The 14808-nt window shown below is 38.1% G+C and overlaps 1 long non-coding RNA gene across 2 annotated transcripts; it reads left to right on the forward strand.

Annotated features, from left to right (window-relative positions):
* The first annotated feature begins 994 nt into the window (after positions 1-994).
* Positions 995-13513, forward strand: LOC116533601. 2 transcript variants are annotated; one of them, XR_004261365.1, is made up of 3 exons: positions 995-1438; positions 4780-4827; positions 13487-13513. It is a non-coding gene; the product is annotated as an uncharacterized LOC116533601 (long non-coding RNA). The 2 variants fall into 2 exon arrangements; XR_004261364.1 differs by lacking the exon at positions 13487-13513 and adding an exon at positions 10782-11751.
* The last annotated feature ends 1295 nt before the right edge of the window (positions 13514-14808 follow it).

Genomic DNA, 14808 nt, shown 5'->3' on the forward strand with positions numbered 1-14808 from the left:
ACTTCGTTTATCAATCTCATCAATGGAGGAGTTGGATGAGACAAGCCTTCAAGGGTCTTCTAGTTACCACGCACAAGGTTTGTCTGCTCTAATTAGCACCACAGCTCCCCTCTCCGCAGCTCTGCTTCACATGCCCTGTCTCCTCTTCCTGGCCTCTCTTCCTGGTTGCCGCCATTTGTTGCCCTACTGCAACAGGTTGGAAAAAATGCTCTGAGGTGTTTTTGCATGAATGACAGTAAATCCACCAGGTGCAACCCTGGGACAGACCAACGATCATAAGGGTTTACAAACAGGACAAAAGCAAAAGACACTGACCTCTTCATTGTGCCAACCCTCCAGCTCTAGGATGGGCACTGTCCCCACCTCTCCTTGTAGAGGTCATAGTAAAGTCGAGGACCAGAGAGCAATGGAAAGACGGCTTAAGGCCAACCCTAGATTATAGTCCACCAAACAGCTGGGACTGTGTTTGACACACTGATACATCCTCAATGTTCAGCATAGAACCCACTATGTTCTAAGTGCTTTTATTAAGCTACCTAGCAATACTGCATCCTATGTATAACTCCACTTTTACAAAGACTGTCACTATTTGTATGGAAATGGATACTTTATTTATTTTGTCAAATCAAACAGGTATCTTTTCATCCTTAGCCCACCAGACCTTTTTTTTTTTGCTTTTTCAATCCTTCCATTTTTTTTTTTGTTCTCCATTTTTTTCCCAGGCCTTCTCCTTCTTGGTCTCCAATTCCCTTGTTCATTCTTTTATTATTGGTGTTTCACAATATTTCACTGGCCTCATAGCATCAATGATGACCAATGTATATGACCCCTTCATATATATTGTTTTATATCTTTTCAATTATCTCATTTAATTCTTCCTTGGTTCTTGGCACCCTGATGAACACTGTTTACTTCCTCTTAACAATAGGAAGTATGGTCCCTATGCAACTGTCCCTCTGCAACAGTGAAAACTTCTTCTGTTTTTTCCTTCCTCCCTGCTGAAGCAGGTCAGGGTTTCAATTCAATAAAAGTTTTTTTGTTTGTTTTTTATTTTTTTTCTGAGCACCTAGTGATATCAGGAACTCAAACTAGGCACTAAAAAGAAAAGGAGAACAGACTATTCAATGACTGTAGCAGGCAGCAGTGACCAGAAGGGCAGGAGAAAGAAGATACCCAACAGATTTCATTCTTTCCCTTGCTTAACACAGCACTCGGAGCATTTGCAGAAATAGATGTGACTCACATGGGGATTTATCACACAGCTGAGGGGAATCCACAATATGGCCTGCCTCAGTATAAACAACAGAAAAGAAAAAAACTTGGGATACTTTCACTGGCACAAATCAAAAAGAAACAGTTTGATTTATCCATGAAAATATTAGTATTGTCCTCCTTCACACTACCAATGGCTGACAGTGGAAAATGATGGATGCTGAAGGTAAGTACGGAAGATTTTTATCATGTAATTATCAGTAGGACTTAACTTTTTTAAGCCTTGCTTTAGAGTGGCTTACCTACGCTTCAATATTCGAAGCTCTGGTTTATTAAAAATATGAGTTAAATAATCTCTAAGAATTTCAAGCCCCTCATTTAAGCCAGAGGTTTGGATTGGTGACGTTATTACACAAACTTAATTCAGTTTGTGCCTCCTTGGAAAATGAAGAGTGGATCTAATGGTATTGTATGGTGGTGTTAAGTCACGCAGACACTCATTCACACTGAAGTAAGGCTCTAAAAAAAGAAATGGAAGTTTGGGGTGAGGATTACTTTTTGAAAGAATTACCCCAATTCTCCAGGGCTCAATCAAGTTGGCCCCGGATAGGTCTTTATTTTGCAAGTGAATTGCTCTGCTGCAATGGAAATTCAACAATAAGAAAGAAATTTCTAAGATTTGGATTCCTCTGGGTTCAGTTTTATGAAAGATATTCTTTGTGAGGTGTTAATAAAGGGAAGAGAAACTGAAATTTTCTGATGCCTATGATGAACCAGGAATTATATGGATATAAGCTTATTTAATGCTTATAATTCTTTCACAAATGATGAAACAAATGCTCAAAGTGATTATAAAACTTGCCCCAGGATCAGGTGTCAATAATATATGGAACCAGCCTTTGAATCCTAGGATTGTCAGGCAGTTTCACAATCACATACTATGTTCCCAGTACCCCATGTGATTGAGTTGTATCTGTCTTTTATCTTATTAAAGTACTCAGCTAAATCAAAGCAATGGACACCTTGGGAAAATACGGATGGAAAGAAGAGGAGCTGAAAACATTCTACTCTTCTGCCTTCCCACCCAGCAAGGTATCAGCCTTGGAACTGATTTGTAATGCATTGCCTCAGCTTCTAAACCTGGGAAACTCAGCACCAACCCAAGCCCTGCTGAGCCTTCTCACTTCCCATCAGTCTTCTGCTGGCTGTTTCTCATTCCTTCATGACTCCATCAAACCTGTACCACTCTCTGCAGCCATTTTATCAAAATCTTCTCAGCAGACCACCTTACCATGAAGACCAGCAGAAATAAAAAATTTTGGTGCTCTTCCTTGACGATCTATATATCTATTCCCATTGGCTTCTTTTCTTTCTTCCTTTTTTCCCAGTCTTAGAATGCAAGATATCCCTCCTCACATTCATGACTGATTCTTCCATATGTGCCTTGACCCTAATCCTCCTACCTTCAGCTCTGGGAAGCTTTTTAGATGATTCCCTTTCTTAGATTTCCAACTTTTTCTTCCAGTTCTTCCAGTTGCTTCCTTCTACTGTACCTTTTTCCTTTCTCGAGGTTCAACCACCATAAAAATAGAACACTTGACACTGTGCTCTTGCTCACTTTCCAGTCTGTTACCTGCATCCCATTCACTCTCGACTTGACCTCTATTTCATGATCTACCGATTTCAGTCTGACATTTGTCCACTCCATTTATTCTTCGTGCTGCTCTCTATAAAATGCCTAATGATTTTCTTTCTTTCTTTTTTTGGCAAACCAAGCAGGTATTTTTTCGTCCTTCGCCCACCAGACCTTTCTTTTTTCTGCATTTTAATCACTGTGATTTTTGATTCTGTTCTCCATGTATGTCATAGACCTTCTCCTTCTTGGTCTCACATTATCTTGTTCACTCTTTTATTACTGGTGTTTCACAATATTTCACTGGGCTTATAGCATCCATGATGACCTGTAGGTGGGTCACTTTCTTGTCAAGTTCTAGATTGCATGACCTGTGGTACATCTTCATCTAGATGTCCTTCAGTCACTCAAACTTAGGTCATCTAAACCGGAACCCAGCAACCTACCCTCTGGTATTCTCTTTTACGATTAGCATTAACACCGCTAACCTGGACTGCCAAGCTTTTAGCCTGATAGTCCATCCAGTTGTTCTTATCTTCTTCCCATTACCTTCCCAAATCCAATAATCAGATCCAAAATTTTACTGCATAAATATTTCTTGAATCTCTTCCTTCCTCTCTGTCCACATACACCTCAACTATGGAATTCTTACTCTTGCATAAACGATTTGTCTCCCAGTTTTCAGGTTCTCCCTCTTCAAATTAATTATTCCTGTAGATACCAGTGTGATTCATTACAATAAAAACCTGGCTTTTTTATTCCATGATTCTTCTTTTATTCTTTTTTTCTACTTTTTTATCGAAGTAAAATACATGTATCAAAATTGGCCCTTGTAACCTTTTATAAGTATACTATTTAGTGATAGTCAATGCATTCATAATATTGTGTAAGTCATCACCATTCAGCTCCATGTTTTTCTTTCATCTTATAAAATAAAAATTGTGTGCCCAATTTAAATAAAAACACCCCATTTCTTCTTCCCCTCAACTCCTGACAGCCAACATTCTACTTTCTGTCTCTATGAATTTGACTACTCTAAGCATTTCATATAACTGAAATCATACAGGATCTGTCATTTTGTGTCTGGCTTATTTCATGTAGTAATGTCTTCTAGGTTCATCCATGTCTTAGCATATGTCAGAATTTACTTCCTTTTTAACACAAAATAATATTCCATTGTACGTATAGCACATTTTGGTTATCCATTTCTCCATTGGCAGAGACTTGGGTTGCTTTCACCTTTAGGCTATTGTGAATAATGCTTCTATGAACACAGGTCTGTTTAAAATATTTTTGGCATATACTCAGAACCAATTGCTGGATCATTTGGTAATTATTTTTATTTTATTTTTTTAGAAACTGCCATATTGTTTTCCATAGTGGCTGTGCCATTTTACATTCCCAACAGTGCACAAGATCCAGTTTTTCCACACCCTTGCCAACACTTGGTATTTTCTAGATTTTTTTTTGATAGTAGCCATCCTAATGGGCGTGAAAAATTTTATTTTTAGAGGACAAACTTTAAGCATCTTTCAGGGCATAAAACATATTACACAGTGGAATCGGCTCCTTTCGAAGGTTCTTAATTGTGCCTAGAGATTTGTAATAAGTGACTTGAAACTTGAAAACTGTTTAGAATAGTGGTTGGTGCACAGTAAACTTCCAATTGTTAGTTTCTTTGAGGATGATGTGAAGAGAATGAGGAGGATGAAAAGGATGAGGACAATGACAGCATAGCACCTCTGCTACCACCTCATATTCATTTTTGCCATTCTCTCTCAAGCTATTCTAAATGGCCTATACTTTTCTCAAAAAATAATGCTAATATTTTGCTTTGTTCTTTTTTTACCCACGAAGTCCTTAGGGCCTGATATGTCCTGATACCCACACCTATTTCCTTCTGGCTAAATCACCCTCCTTTATTTCTCTTTCAGATGTAATCTTTTCCTTGAAACCTTCCTCAAACACTCTGTGAAGGTAAGGTACTTTCTCAATATTCTCTTTGCCCTCTGTGAATGTCATGTATTGCGATGGGCTATTTAGTTACATTTCTCTTCCCTCTGGGTGTGAGCTTGAGGGCTGAGATGCTTTTGTTCAGTGATTCGCCCAGGCCCGAGCATAGTGCTTGGCACAGGTAGGTACACAACATAATCAGTTAAACAAATAGATGAATGGCAGAACGAAAAACCCAAGGAAGAGAGTACAGACTGGAAAAGTGACAGAACACTGAAAATAAGAGGCAGACATCTGCCTTGGGACATCCTTCAGGTGTGCAAAGACTTAGGTTTGTGACTTGAATCATGCATGCCAGCACTTCCCGGTTGTGTGACTTTGCTGTTAGCTTCAAGGACATGCTTTATTGAAAGCTGCTTTATGTAAGCTTCATTTTTTAGTTTGCATTTTCCACTTACTAGGAATCAACTATTTTTAAGAGGATACATTCTCGATTGTCTTTAGTCACAAACACCTAAATATAAATAAGAATTAAAGGAATAGAGTGCTGGTTTAGGTGAATGTAAGGTCAGATATAGGGAGATTTGTAATCATCTGGGGAGGTGTGGAGGGGAAGGGGATATCTCCAACAGGATAAACTGCTTCCCTCCAATTTATGGCCAGTGAGAAACTGTCTTCCTCATAATCTTGCTAAAGATTGGCCTTGACAGTGCCTCTGCCCTAAATTACCCTCAAATTGAAGGGAGATAGCAAATCTCTAGGCATGATTAAGAACCTTTTAAAAGGAGTAAAGTTCACAAAAAAAACAAAACAGTTTGAACAAAACCATAAACAGTTATGGCCAAGATTGTTAATCAGCTCCTTGGCCGAGGGTGGAAAGTGTGATATTTGTGCACATGCTAATCAAACTGTGCCAAGAGTTAGGCTCACAGAAGACTTATCCTTTTGAAAAGTCAAATACGAGCCCTTTTTGGTTATCGCCACAACCACAAAGACTTCTAAGCCAAGTACTATTGATCCAAGTAAAAGAGATAAACCCTGAAGGTCACAGTGTGCCTGGTATTTTGCTTGGGGCAACTTCCACTCTCCAATTGCTCATTTCGCAGCATCATAAAAATGAACTATGCGATGGCCCACACGACTACAGTTGCCACTGACATGGCCAATAATACCCACACCCCTCGCTGGAGACTAGTGGCCCCAACCCCCAAGCCCAAGCTTTAGCTTTTATCCAGAATTGGCAAATGCGCTCAGAGAAGAAAGTGATAGAATTTCAGTTCACCTTAGAAGGACTTTTCTATAGTTCTAGGTCATTCAGTCCTCTTCGTCTCTACAGCTTGCCAGTTTTCTTTTTAATTACGACCTTTTTGTAATTTATTATTTTTATTTTTTCCAGTCATCTTAGTAGAAGCAATGCATATTGCTACTGCCTTCCCAGAAATTAAAGTTCTTGTTATTATTGAAATTAAATACCTGAGATACAGGGGCATATATCAGGGTTTAAGAGGGCAGGGCTGGAATTGGGCTGCCTTTTTGCGTTCCTGTTGGGTCTTAGGCAAGTGATTTAATGACTGGGCCTCTTTATGTTCTCTTATAAAATGGGAATGATGATGGAAGCTGTTTTGTGGGTTGTTGGGAGGATCTGCTAACATAATGAATGTAAAATATTTCACATAATACCTTGTACATAATAAACGATCAAAAATGTTAACTAGTATTATATAGTGTTGATTATGTTAGTTAGGAATCCAGGCAACACTGGTTTTGAATCAGATACCGCTTAATACCAGTTAGGATGGTGTGAATTTGAATGACTTATTTAACCTCTTTATGGGTTTACCATCTCATTGTGAAACACTGGATTAGTAATAACATCTCCTAAGGGCTTATTTTCTAATTTTGTAGTGGCTCAGGCTTGAATCATGGGGCTTGAGAGCTGGGAGCATCACTGAGATCACAGTGGTTTCAAATGCTGGTCTGTAAAACAGTGTCGTTCATGACCAAGATGCATATCATGGGTCTGAAGCTGAGCTGAAGTCTCAGATAAATTTGTAACTTAATTGAACAAATAGCATCCAGGGCATTGTTCTCATTCCTATCACATGAAAATAGATTTGCAACAATGGCATGTCAGATCAAGTTGCATATTCTAATTCTACTTCATGTGGTAGTGCTTACAGAGATGCCCAATTTTCAAATAAGTCTAAAAAATTATGTGCTCCTTAATATTATCATCTGTCAATGCATGTTGGGATTTTTCTACATTTTCAAGTATTTGTGTTAGTTCTACCAACTGTTGTTCTTCCTTGGATTGAACTGCCTTTTGTGAGATTGTCTTTTCAACGACTTTTTTAAATTAAGAAGCTCTTCCTTCATGAAATGATGCAGACAGAGTTTGTGTGTGTGTTTTTTTAATGATTTATTTAGCTAAAACAAAATCTTGGAAAACTTATAAAAGTCTCTTAGTTAAAAAGCAAACAAAACATTTTACTCATTTACAGAATTTGAAAATCTAAAAACCACTCACTTGTATATATCATAAATCTGGGCTTCTCCCAGAGGTTTATGTCTCAACTTTGAATATGTCGTAATACTTGCCATGTATGTACACGTCATGGATTTCAATTTTTCATTATACTTCACTGCATTTTGTGAAAGAAATTGCATGGCAGTGGTAGTCAAAATTTCAGGAATTCTCAAAAATCATGGACTTATTAATCTTGAGTTCCAAGGATCTATTTTTCAAATACGTTGAATGTGCTCACTTTACACCCTAAGTCCTAGGAGGTCCCAATATGAATGTGCTCATTAGTTGAGCACATTCAGCCTTTCCTGGCATTCAATTGTATGCAGTATATGTGTACATATATATCTCAGATATTAAATTATTGACATTTTTATATCCCTTATTACAAATGGGAGAAACTGAGGCACAGGGGGTTAAATGGCTTGTCTGAAATTTCAATCAATGTTGGGTTCTAAAAAAAACCCCACCAGTTTGATGAATTCTTAATATTTTCCTGGCAAATAGGCAGTCACCTTTCTGTTCGCCATGCAGGTCAAACGTTAAGAGAAGGAAATAAATCTCTTCCCTTTCCCTGCATGCTTCTCCTGGGCTCCAGAAACTATACTACAAAATTTCCTTGTTCCTTATGGACTCCTAAATCCAAACCAGGTCCCTCCTTCATCTCCAGTCCTAGAGGAGCCCTGCCACCCTCCTACGTAGCTGAAGGCTGCCAATCAAACGTCTGGATTTGAGCACCTAGTTCTTACTGACGGTTCCAGGAGATGCACAGAAGATGTTTTGTCTGGCTTGCCCTGCACCTCAATGGTCTTCTGTTTTTTTCTCTCATCAGCACAGACTGGTCATCTAGTTTGCACATACTTTGTGGTTTTTCTTCTGTGGAACTTGAAGCCACAGTAATAAAGTAAGTTTTGAAGGAAGGGGTGGATTGAATGTGACTCTTTCAATGAAGCTCAGAAGCACAGCACTTACTTGTCTCTTGATGTTGACAGCCACATTTTCTGGAAGGACTCTCTGGCTTGCATGTGTTTTATTTATGTGGGCCTCACACGATGACATAGTTCTAATCACTGGAAGTCGACTACCACATCCTACGTCCTAGAGGGTCCCGTTTTCAGCACCATGTGAATGTAGCATTGTCAACTTTCAAATAGTAGTGTCAACATTTATTTGGTGCAATTCCTTGTCCTTAAGATAGTAAATCATTATCTGAATGGGATTACTGAACCCATTTGGTAATGAGCCAACTGAGGCTGAACAAGATGAAGTTTTCCCACAAGATCCAAGTAAATGGTGGGGGAAAAGGAGGTGCGTCTTTCTTATATTTAAATACCTTTAGCAATTAACTCTTACTCAGACAAAATCTGATGTGGAAACCCATTGATTATACCCATTAAAGCCATTGGCATGACCCTATTTTGGAAGTTCTAATTTATTATACTTATTTTACTATAAATAAATAAAAAGATTCTTGAGGCTGTTTTGGTGAAATAAATATGTGAAGCTGCAGATCTGAGATAATGATTATTTCATATTAGTCAGCTCTCAATTTGCTTTTGGGTGTTTTTTTCTTGTTTTGAATTAGAAGTATCGAGTAAGTGTCTACTCACATGGGAGCATAAATGTAAAAGTTACAGTTAGGTAAGGACTTGCCTTACAATCGCTATGGCATTCTTCTGTTAAACTGACTAAGAGCTTCAAAGAGTGTTGGATCATTTTTATTCAAAGTTGAACCAGTAACAATATCTAGCTATGGGCCAGATTTCTTTTTATAAATACATCAGCTAGAAGATTCAAAATCTACAAGGACTAAAATAAAAAGATGATATTCTGGTGTTCCATGTAATGTATATAGTTTTTATTGGACCACCTACACCGCACTGTGATGAAAATATGCACTGGGCACATTCAGCCTTTCCTGGCATTTAATTGAATGCAGTATATGTGTGTATTAGTGGTATAAACACTTATTTGTGCAATTTCATGCAAGCAGATGTGTATAAGCCTGAATTCCAAGAAGAAAGAATGCCAACTGAGAAACTTTCCAAATAACAATGTATTTCCATCAATTTTAACCATCTGCACAGAGATAGGGAGAGAAGCTTTATTCTAAGTTCTGCTCAAAAACTGGTTATTTTAGCCCAAGATAACACACCAGAGAGTCTCTGAGATTTTAAAATTTAAGTAATGTGTGAGTGTGCATGTTATTATAGGTTTTAAAAAGTTGCATATATAATTGATCGTTAAGTCAAATATTGTGAAACTTCCACCACACCTCCAGAGAATTTGTTCCTGTTGTCTCTACGTCCCTTCTTATTGTGACTGTTGTCTGCTTCCCCTTTCCCATCTTCTATAATGGTGTCCTCTCTGTATCCTCACTGTAGCAAACCCTTTATCTCACCCAAAGGCTTTTGCATTTGTTGCTTTCTCCAACTGACTATGTCTTTCTTAATCTTTAGCTCTCCACTCAAATATTATTTCTTCAGTGGAGGAAGCCTTTCCATGAATAAATTACTCCTTCCAAAGCAGCTTTTCCTCCTTCAGCCACTGCCCATCACATCACCCTATTATATCCTAAGAATCATCCCTTAACTTGTTTTTTTTTTTTTTTACTTATTTATTGCTTGCCTTTCCCCACCTTCTAGAACACCCTGCAAGGATAGAGACACTGCTAATTGATTATATACCTCATTTACCAGTCTTGGTAAATTACTAGTCCTGATAATTGCACACATCTATTGTTCTAATTATCACTCTTTTTATTCTTAAAAATGTCCCATTTTGGACAATAAATTTTTTGCTGGAATTAATGAATTCATATGAACCTTATGATTCTTTGAGAAGGAGTTAACCAACTGTTTGTATACAGAATATGTCCTGGATTGAAAGTTGTAAATCCTTTGTTTCAGTTCTAAATCCAGTCATTTAGTACGTATAATATCCCTAGATGACCAGCAAGGCAGGTACCAGCTTTAACAGGCAACATCCCCAAATAATCCTCATTGGCATGTATGCCATTGCATCACACTGATAACAGAATACTTTCAGACAAAATGATTCCGTCTCTAGAGATTTGCAAAGAAGTTCAAAGTTAATTAATGGTCTAAAGTTTTCATTGGCATGGGGGCAGATTTTGTCTTACAATAAGAAAAATTGTGAGAACCAGGCAAACCTTTTGAGGGAGTGAGCACCTGTTTCTGGAAATGCACAACCAATTCCCCAGGGAAGTGCAGTCCCATGGAAAGAGTGCTGGATTGTCAAATCTGATCTTAACTTATCAGTTAATACCTGGGATATGTAATCTCTCTGGGACAAAGTCTTTTCATGTATAAAATTTAGAATACAATTTTAATCCTTTCTCATATTTCTTAAGTTTGCTGTTAATTGTGCAAATGTTGATAAATTATTTTATTGTAAAGTGTAAGTGATAAAACCATCTGTTGCCATATCAATAAGAAGAAAGCCCAACATAATATGATTCATCCCGAATGGTTGTCTGGATTTCAAATTCAGTGATTAATAGGTTAGATGAACTATATGAAGAGCTGAGCTGAATCCTTCAGAGGCACCTGACGACAGAGGCCAGTTTGTTTCTGCTTCTTGGTGTCTTAGTTTTGGACTTTATAAAATGAGTGTAATAATAGTTGTTTTGCTTCTGACCTAAGATCAAAAAAGGATCCCATATGTGAATGTTGCTTGCAGGTGAGAAAGCACTATATAAATTTAAGAGCCTTGAGGTGTTGCACAAAATTGAGGCAGGGGCTCTTACAGGTCTGGGTGGGAGCCTGTGACAGGTATTCAGGGTTGAATGAATTTTCATTTCTCCAATAAAATAATCTTGGAGACATGGTTGTTCATATGCATCTAGGAGTTTTGAAAGATAAGGATGTATGAATAAGCATATGTGTGGATGGTGACAATAAAGTCAGAGTGGAAATAAAAGTGATATTTTTAGCATTGACTTGATCCTAGATTGCTTTATATAGGTGATTTCATTTAACTTTACTACATACAAAGCCAATAGAAGTAGTGTGACTATTCGTCTATTACATATTAAGGACTAAGTTTCAGAGGGGTTAAGTAACTTGCCCTAGATGTTGTTATGGCCAGGCCTGCTGTAGTCCCTGAGATGCAGAAAGAAAATTAGAAATTAGAAGTGTGTGAATTCTGGATCCACAGGGTTTACCTTATTTGTTGGTAGTCAAGCTGGAAGGGTGGTCTGCCCTTCCTCCAACTCAACATTAAAAACACCAGCAACCCCCACCCTGCCTTTCTTTGTACTTTAAGACGTTAAAACTTTCTCACTTCCTGCCACACGACCTCTCAACCTCAGGCCCATTTCCATGGATAACTAGGAAGCACAAGAAATTATGTCTGTTCATCTGTATCTTTGCCTTGCATGCCCTTCACAAGGATTGTTTGCTCTTTTGTTTGTTTGTCTGTTTTGTTTTGTTTTTTTGAGATGGAGTCTTGCTCTGTCACCAGGCTGGAGCACAGTGATGCAGTCTGGGCTCACTGCAACCTCCACCTTCTGGGTTCAAGCGATTCTTCCACTTAAGCCTCCCGAGGAGCTGGGACTACAGGCTTGTGCCAAATACCCAGCTAATTTTTGTATTTTAGTAGAGACGGGGTTTCACCATGTTGGCCAGAATGGTCTCGATCTCTTGACCTCGTGATCCACCTGCCTCGGCTTCCCAAAGTGCTGGGATTACAGGCGTGAGCCACCGCGCCCAGCCTTGTTTGCTTCTTTAGTGGTGAAAGTAACTTTGACCTAAGTTCCAGGCAACAGTCTCAGCAATCTTGGGACTCAAATCAGCTATCTGTGGTTTTTCTTAGGCATAGACTGTAGGTGGAAGAACCAGAATTCTTACCATTTCCATCTAATTCTACCCCCCATATTCTCATTCAGCTCCCTTAGAGTGATGTGCAAAAGGATAGGTTCTACTTTGTAGATAATCATTTTTCTAAATTATAAAACAATAGTTATGGGGCTTCCATTTGTTTAAAATTCATTTAAAACTGTAAGAGTTCACATAATGTTAGTAGTCAGAGTGTTTGGAGGCCTACTTCCAAAGAAGAATTGAACCTGAGTTAAATACACATGATTACTGCTCTTTAAATATTGTCTCTTGTTGGCAAAGGGGATGGAATTGATGACTGACTAGCTCCTTTATCATCAAGGTCTGTTACTTTTTTCACAGTGACCTCAGAGTAGCCACAGCACTTATGATCTTTTTCATATGGGCTCCCTGCCCAGAAACACAAGGGAATGAATCTTTCCCTAAAATGAATCATACTGATGACTTTCAAGCACCTCACTGCCTCCTAGAACAGTTAAAACTTTTTATTGTTAGCAATAATGATACGTTTTAAGTGCATCTATGTTTCACTGATTCTTTGCCACTGCAGAGCCTCACCAACAGCTTGTTTCTTTACGTGGTGTTGCCAAGAGTAGAAAAAAGTGATTTTCAAAGTGCTTCTGGAATTATCACTGGCAGAGAAGTGGAAAGAGTCATTTCAGGATGAGATAGACCTAGGATTCAAGCTCAGTTTTAAATTTCCAGCTGTGGGTCCATGGGCATATTTCTTAAGTGTTCAGCATTTCAGTGGCCTCATATATAGGATGCAAGTCATGGGTCATGGTATTTACTTCTGTGGGTGAAGAGAGCCCCATCATGCTGCCTAGCTTGTGAGTGTTCAGTAAACCTCGCCTCCATTCCTTCACATTTCCAAAGGCATCTTAATGAACTGTGGCACATTTTTCTGTATTATTAGTTGTTACGGTGATTAGATAAAAAATCTGTTCATGAAATAAAATCTATTTATTTAAAATATATCTAATTTGTAAATATACATTTACTTTTATTGGACAATAATAAGCCCTCATTTCTAAAACTACACAGACACATATATGGTAAAATTGGATCCCTCCTTACCTACCCTAATGTCTAAGTTCCACTCCTTTGAAGTATATACAAATAGAAGTCACATGTTCAGCTTTCTAGAAAATAGCAATGTATAAATTTGCATAAATCTACATATATCTTTTTAAATAAATGCACTCATTTAATATAGCTGCTCTTTATTTTTTGCTTAATTTATCTACATAGGTTATTTATTTTCTCTAAACTTATACTAATTTACTTCTTTCTTCTTTATATTAGTATTAATAGTAAATTTATAGTACTTCTTTCTTATAAGTAGGTAAATCATATTATACAGCATAGAATATTATGACATGTTAATATTATTGTATTAGTCTATTCTCACACTGCTAATAAAGCCATACCTGAGTCTGGGTGATTTATAGAGGAAAGAGATTTAATTGACTCACAGTTCTTCAGGGTTGGGGAGGCCTCAGGAAACTTACAATCATGGTGGAAGGGGAAGCAAACACATCCTTCTTCACATGACAGAAGCAAGGAGGAGTGCTGAGCAAAAGGAGGACAGCCTTTATAAAACCATTAGATCTTCAACCTCTGAGCCACACTTGCAGCCCAACCCTCGACCCACACATCTGCAGCCCTGACCTCTGACCCCTGATCCACTCTTGCAGCCCGAGGCCCCTCAGCCCTTCCTGGTCTGGCCTAGGACAGAGAGGCCTGGCCCCCATTTCCTGCCTGGACGTGAGAACTCACTCACTATCACAAGAATAGCATGAAAGTAATTACCCGTGTGATTGAATTACCTCCCACCAGGTCCCTTCCACAACACATGGGGATTATGGGAACTACAATTCAAGATGAGATTTGGGTTGGGACACAGCCAAACCATATCAATTATTATTGATAATTGATTTGAATATATAATAATATTATTTATTGAATAGCATGTCATTTATTTTTAGCATTCATTAGCAGTAATGTTTAACATTTGTTTTTGAGGTAAATATGCTGGTTTTGGAGACAGACAAATCTTGGTTCAAATTTGGGATCTGCTGCTAGCAAAATGAAGTTGGACTTGCTTCCCCATTTATTTGATCACGGCAAGTCTCGTTGCCTCAAAGCATCATAAGAATTACATTAGGTAATACTAAAGAGGACTGCAATAGATTAAATTTCTGTGCCCTCCTCAAATTTATACATCAAAATCTAATCACCAGTGTGATGGTATTTGGTGTTGGGGCTTTTGTGAAGTGATAAAGTTATGAGGCTCTCATGAATGGGATTAGTGCCCTTATGAAAGAAAACTCAGAGAGCTCCCTGCTCCTTCTGTTATATGAGGGCATGGAGAGAAGACAGCTGTCTGTGAACCATGAATCATGTCCATTCCTATAGACATGGAATCTGCTGGTGACTTGATTTTGGACTTCCAGACTCCAGGGCTGTAAAAAAATAAATTTCAATTGTTTAGAAGTCACGTAGTCCATAGTATACTGTTCTAGCAGCCCCAAAGAACTAAAGAGAGAAACCAGCAGATAAGCAACTTCTAGAAATTTTCTAATGAATGCTGATAATAATAATTATTACAACATCATTACTTCTAG

The sequence above is a fragment of the Sapajus apella genome, unplaced genomic scaffold (genome assembly GCF_009761245.1).
Source record: "Sapajus apella isolate SASKATOON/1434 unplaced genomic scaffold, GSC_monkey_1.0 scaffold3, whole genome shotgun sequence".
Taxonomy (NCBI): domain Eukaryota; kingdom Metazoa; phylum Chordata; class Mammalia; order Primates; family Cebidae; genus Sapajus; species Sapajus apella.